We start from the raw sequence: 6,343 nt of genomic DNA, 5'->3' as shown, positions 1-6,343 counted from the left end.
TGTTGCGGTTGTTTCGCAAAGTTGACCGAACTTGATTATTTAGAGGAAGTAAAAGTCGTAACAAGGTTTCCGTAGGTGAACCTGCGGAAGGATCATTATTGTATAAAATGTCCCTTACCGTTAATAAATCAGATGTCATATTTTGTATATATAATATATATATATATATATAATAAAAATTTATTAATTTACGATTACACAAATAATTATAATTATAAATGGTCATTCGAAAATTGTGATATAACATAATTATGTGTTTTTGTATTTTAATGGATAAACTTTGCGTGTATATGTACCATAATATGCATGCGTTGCACAAATGTATTGGTCATTATTTCTATGAGCATACATTGTATAAACGCAACAACCTAAATATATATTGTTGTACCTGTTTCCAGGTTAATGTTTTACATATGTTTATATTAATATTCTTGTTTGGCTATCTTATTGAAATTGTTTCATATACCATATTTTTATAAATTATGTAAGACTAAGACAGCTTTCGCAACATTTTTTAGGTAAATCAATTTTATTGGAAAAGGAATTGATATATGCCAGTAAAATGGTGTATTTTTACATTTCTTTTCAATAAATATATTTTGACAATGAAATAAACAAAAAAAAATTGTATCACTCTAATGAGTGGATCCCTCGGCTCATGGGTCGATGAAGAACGCAGCAAACTGTGAATGGCCGTCATCAAGTGAACTGGGACACATGAGAGGGTATCGACATTGCAGACACTATCGCGAGTCCATGCTGTTATGTACTTTAAAAAAAATTGTGAATTATTGATTATTTCAATTATAGTGCTTGCATTATAACATGATATAAATGTCATAAATTTGATAAAGTGCTGATAGATTTATATGAATACAGTGCGTTAATTTTTCGGAATTATATAATGGCATAATTTTCAATGATTTTTGTGTTTATTATATGCACTTGTATGATTAACAATGCGAAAGATTCAGGATACCTTCGGGACCCGTCTTGAAACACGGACCAAGGAGTCTAACATATGTGCAAGTTATTGGGATATAAACCTAATAGCGTAATTAACTTGACTATTAATGGGATTAGTTTTTTAGCTATTTATAGTTAATTAACACAATCCCGGGGCGCTCTATATAGTTATGTATAATGATATTTATATTATTTATACCTCTAACTGGAACGTACCTTGAGCATATATGCTGTGACCCGAAAGATGGTGAACTATACTTGATCAGGTTGAAGTCAGGGGAAACCCTGATGGAAGACCGAAACAGTTCTGACGTGCAAATCGATTGTCAGAATTGAGTATAGGGGCGAAAGACCAATCGAACCATCTAGTAGCTGGTTCCTTCCGAAGTTTCCCTCACGATAGCTGGTGCATTTAACTGTTGTATAAAATAATCTTATCTGGTAAAGCGAATGATTAGAGGCCTTAGGGTCGAAACGATCTTAACCTATTCTCAAACTTTAAATGGGTAAGAACCTTAACTTTCTTGATATGAAGTTTAAGGTTATGATATAATGTGCCCAGTGGGCCACTTTTGGTAAGCAGAACTGGCGCTGTGGGGATGAACCAAACGTAATGTTACGGTGCCCAAATTAACAACTCATACAGAAACCATGAAAGGCGTTGGTTGCTTAAAACAGCAGGACGGTGATCATGGAAGTCGAAATCCGCTAAGGAGTGTGTAACAACTCACCTGCCGAAGCAACTAGCCCTTAAAATGGATGGCGCTTAAGTTGTATACCTATACATTACCGCTAAAGTAGATGATTTATGTTACTTGTAATATAAATTTTGAAACTTTAGTGAGTAGGAAGGTACAATGGTGTGCATAGAAGTGTTTGGCGTAAGCCTGCATGGAGCCGCCATTGGTACAGATCTTGGTGGTAGTAGCAAATAATCGAATGAGACCTTGGAGGACTGAAGTGGAGAAGGGTTTCGTGTGAACAGTGGTTGATCACGAGTTAGTCGGTCCTAAGTTCAAGGCGAAAGCCGAAAATTTTCAAGTATAGAAAAATCAAAATATATTTTGCATCATACCGATTTTTATACACTTGAATAATTTTGAACGAAAGGGAATACGGTTCCAATTCCGTAACCTGTTGAGTATCCGTTTGTTATTAAATATGGGCCTCGTGCTCATCCTGGCAACAGGAACGACCATAAAGAAGCCGTCGAGAGGTATCGGAAGAGTTTTCTTTTCTGTTTTATAGCCGTACTACCATGGAAGTCTTTCGCAGAGAGATATGGTAGATGGGCTAGAAGAGCATGACATATACTGTTGTGTCGATATTTTCTCCTCGGACCTTGAAAATTTATGGTGGGGATACGCAAACTTCTCAACAGGCCGTACCAATATCCGCAGCTGGTCTCCAAGGTGAAGAGTCTCTAGTCGATAGAATAATGTAGGTAAGGGAAGTCGGCAAATTAGATCCGTAACTTCGGGATAAGGATTGGCTCTGAAGATTGAGATAGTCGGGCTTGATTGGGAAACAATAACATGGTTTATGTGCTCGTTCTGGGTAAATAGGGTTTCTATCATTTATGGTAGATTCTTGTTCCCCGGATAGTTTAGTTACGTAGCCAATTGTGGAACTTTCTTGCTAAAATTTTTAAGAATACTAATTGGGCAACTGATTAGTTCTTTTAAATTATAACGATTATCAATTAACAATCAATTCAGAACTGGCACGGACTTGGGGAATCCGACTGTCTAATTAAAACAAAGCATTGTGATGGCCCTAGCGGGTGTTGACACAATGTGATTTCTGCCCAGTGCTCTGAATGTCAAAGTGAAGAAATTCAAGTAAGCGCGGGTCAACGGCGGGAGTAACTATGACTCTCTTAAGGTAGCCAAATGCCTCGTCATCTAATTAGTGACGCGCATGAATGGATTAACGAGATTCCTACTGTCCCTATCTACTATCTAGCGAAACCACAGCCAAGGGAACGGGCTTGGAATAATTAGCGGGGAAAGAAGACCCTTTTGAGCTTGACTCTAATCTGGCAGTGTAAGGAGACATAAGAGGTGTAGAATAAGTGGGAGATATTAGACTTCGGTTTGGTATCGACAATGAAATACCACTACTCTTATTGTTTCCTTATACTTGATTAAATGGAACGTGTATCATTTCCTAGCCATTATACGGATGTATTTATTATATCTTATGGTATTGGGTTTTGATGCAAGCTTCTTGATCAAAGTATCACGAGTTTGTTATATAATCGCAAACAAATTCTTTAATAAGAAAATGCATTTATGTATTTTTGATTTAAAAATTTGGTATAACTCCAATTACTCAGGTATGATCCAATTCAAGGACATTGCCAGGTAGGGAGTTTGACTGGGGCGGTACATCTCTCAAATAATAACGGAGGTGTCCCAAGGCCAGCTCAGTGCGGACAGAAACCACACATAGAGCAAAAGGGCAAATGCTGACTTGATCTCGGTGTTCAGTACACACAGGGACAGCAAAAGCTCGGCCTATCGATCCTTTTGGTTTAAAGAGTTTTTAACAAGAGGTGTCAGAAAAGTTACCATAGGGATAACTGGCTTGTGGCGGCCAAGCGTTCATAGCGACGTCGCTTTTTGATCCTTCGATGTCGGCTCTTCCTATCATTGTGAAGCAAAATTCACCAAGCGTTGGATTGTTCACCCATGCAAGGGAACGTGAGCTGGGTTTAGACCGTCGTGAGACAGGTTAGTTTTACCCTACTAATGACAAAACGTTGTTGCGACAGCATTCCTGCGTAGTACGAGAGGAACCGCAGGTACGGACCAATGGCACAATACTTGTTCGAGCGAACAGTGGTATGACGCTACGTCCGTTGGATTATGCCTGAACGCCTCTAAGGTCGTATCCGTGCTGGACTGCAATGATAAATAAGGGGCAATTTGCATTGTATGGCTTCTAAACCATTAAAAGTTTATAATTTATTTTATAAACGACAATGGATGTGATGCCAATGTTATTTGTAACATAGTAAATTGGGAGGATCTATGATCACCTGATGCCGTGCTAGTTACATATTTAAACATTATTTAATACAATGACAAAGCCTAGAATCAATTGTAAACGACTTTTGTAACAGGCAAGGTGTTGTAAGTGGTTGAGCAGCTGCCATACTGCGATCCACTGAAGCTTATCCTTTGCTTGATGATTCGAAAATGTTAATAAAACAACAAATATAAAATATAATATGTGTGTTATGGTTGTTAAACACCAACTAAAACATATATATATATATATATTGTATGAGTTGTTTAAAGGTGCCATATTTGTTAATTTACTTATGATATTTTATATATTTCTTTGTAAGTTGATAATGTGTGGACCGGACCTTAAGAAAATGTTATATACAAAAAGCTTTTTGATGATGCAATACAAAATTTATGTTATTTTATAAATAACATTCTTTTCAGAATAATTGAATTGTTATTGAAAGGAATAAAGAAATTAAATTGTTTTAAACAAAACAGAGAAAGAAGAACACACATTTTATTATATATATGAGTATATATATATATATATATATATATATATATATATATATATATATGATAACTGCGAAAGGCAATAGAAAACACAAAAAAATAAATATATGAAATCATATTAAAAATATATTATAATTCAATCAATGGAGAACAGTAATATGCGAATGAAAAATTTACACTCTTAAACATAAATGTTATATTTAGTGTGAAATAGAAGTTTATATTTTATTTGATATTGCATAATAATAATAAACCGATTAATAAAATTTACACTCATGAGACTTGGAATTGTTATGAAATTCAATTCAGTGTTTTCCAATACAAAATGTCAAATAATATCATGAAACATATAAATTACATGTTAGATAATAACATATGATACAAACAATGTGATATAATAGAATTTAACATGTAAAATAAATGTTGGGTAATAACGTATGGAACAACTCTACTACAATAAAAAATGTTTGCTATAGACAAAATTATATATGGAAATCACATGATTGTGGAGTATTGTCTTGCCGGCAGCCGTCAATTATAGTTCAAATTATTAAATATTTAAGTTATTCGTGTGTTATATTTAAATTAATACATGAAGAATTAATAGTGAGTGGTTGCATTTGAAAAAAGTATCATTCTTAAGGAAATGGTGTTCAAAAACCTATATATGGAGTGGTGTCGCGCACGGCAAGTCATATGAGAAAAAGTAAAAGTAACAAAATAATATGACTGTGGAGTATTGTCTTGCCGGCATGGGTCATTTATTGGGCAAATTATGAAATGTTATGAAATTCAATTCAGTGTTTTCCAATACAAAATGTCAAATAATATCATGAAACATATAAATTACATGTTAGATAATAACATATGACACAAACAATGTGATATAATAGAATTTAACATGTAAAATAAATGTTGGGTAATAACGTATGGAACAACTCTAGTACAATAAAAAATGTTTGCTATAGACAAAATTATATATGGAAATCACATGATTGTGGAGTATTGTCTTGCCGGCAACCGTCAATTATAGTTCAAATTATTAAATATTTAAGTTATTCGTGTGTTATATTTAAATTAATACATGAAGAATTAATAGTGAGTGGTTGCATTTGAAAAAAGTATCATTCTTAAGGAAATGGTGTTCAAAAACCTATATATGGAGTGGTGTCGCGCAAGGCAAGTCATATGAGAAAAAGTAAAAGTAACAAAATAATATGACTGTGGAGTATTGTCTTGCCGGCATGGATAATTTATTGGGCAAATTATGAAAAAATGAAGTTAATCTTGTATTATATTTTATTTAATACATGAAGAATTAATGTTGGGTGGTAGCATTTGAAAAAGTATCATGCTTAAAGAGATGGTGTTCAAAAACCTATATATGGAGTGGTGTCGCGCAAGGCAAGTCATATGAGAAAAAGTAAAAGTAACAAAATAATATGACTGTGGAGTATTGTCTTGCCGGCATGGATAATTTATTGGGCAAATTATGAAAAAATGAAGTTAATCTTGTATTATATTTAATTTAATACATGAAGAATTAATGTTGGGTGGTAGCATTTGAAAAAAGTATCATGCTTAAAGAGATGGTGTTCAAAAACCTATATATGGAGTGGTGTCGCGCAAGGCAAGTCATATGAGAAAGAGTAAAAGTAACAAAATAATATGACTGTGGAGTATTGTCTTGCCGGCATGGATAATTTACTGGGCAAATTATGAAATAATGAAGTTAATCTTGTATTATATTTAATTTAATACATGAAGAATTAATGTTGGGTGGTAGCATTTGAAAAAAGTATCATGCTTAAAGAGATGGTGTTCAAAAACCTATATATGGAGTGGTG

General features: G+C 34.0%; 1 pseudogene; it reads left to right on the top strand.

The window, feature by feature from the left end:
• Positions 1 to 540: 540 nt before the first annotated feature.
• Positions 541 to 4,167, top strand: LOC122322649 (annotated as a pseudogene).
• The last annotated feature ends 2,176 nt before the right edge of the window (positions 4,168 to 6,343 follow it).

The sequence above is a fragment of the Drosophila grimshawi genome, unplaced genomic scaffold, assembly GCF_018153295.1.
Source record: "Drosophila grimshawi isolate 15287-2541.00 unplaced genomic scaffold, ASM1815329v1 contig_511, whole genome shotgun sequence".
In the NCBI taxonomy this organism is placed as follows: domain Eukaryota; kingdom Metazoa; phylum Arthropoda; class Insecta; order Diptera; family Drosophilidae; genus Drosophila; species Drosophila grimshawi.
The sequence above is the reverse complement of the archived record's forward strand: the minus strand, read 5'-3'. Positions and strand labels throughout refer to the sequence as shown.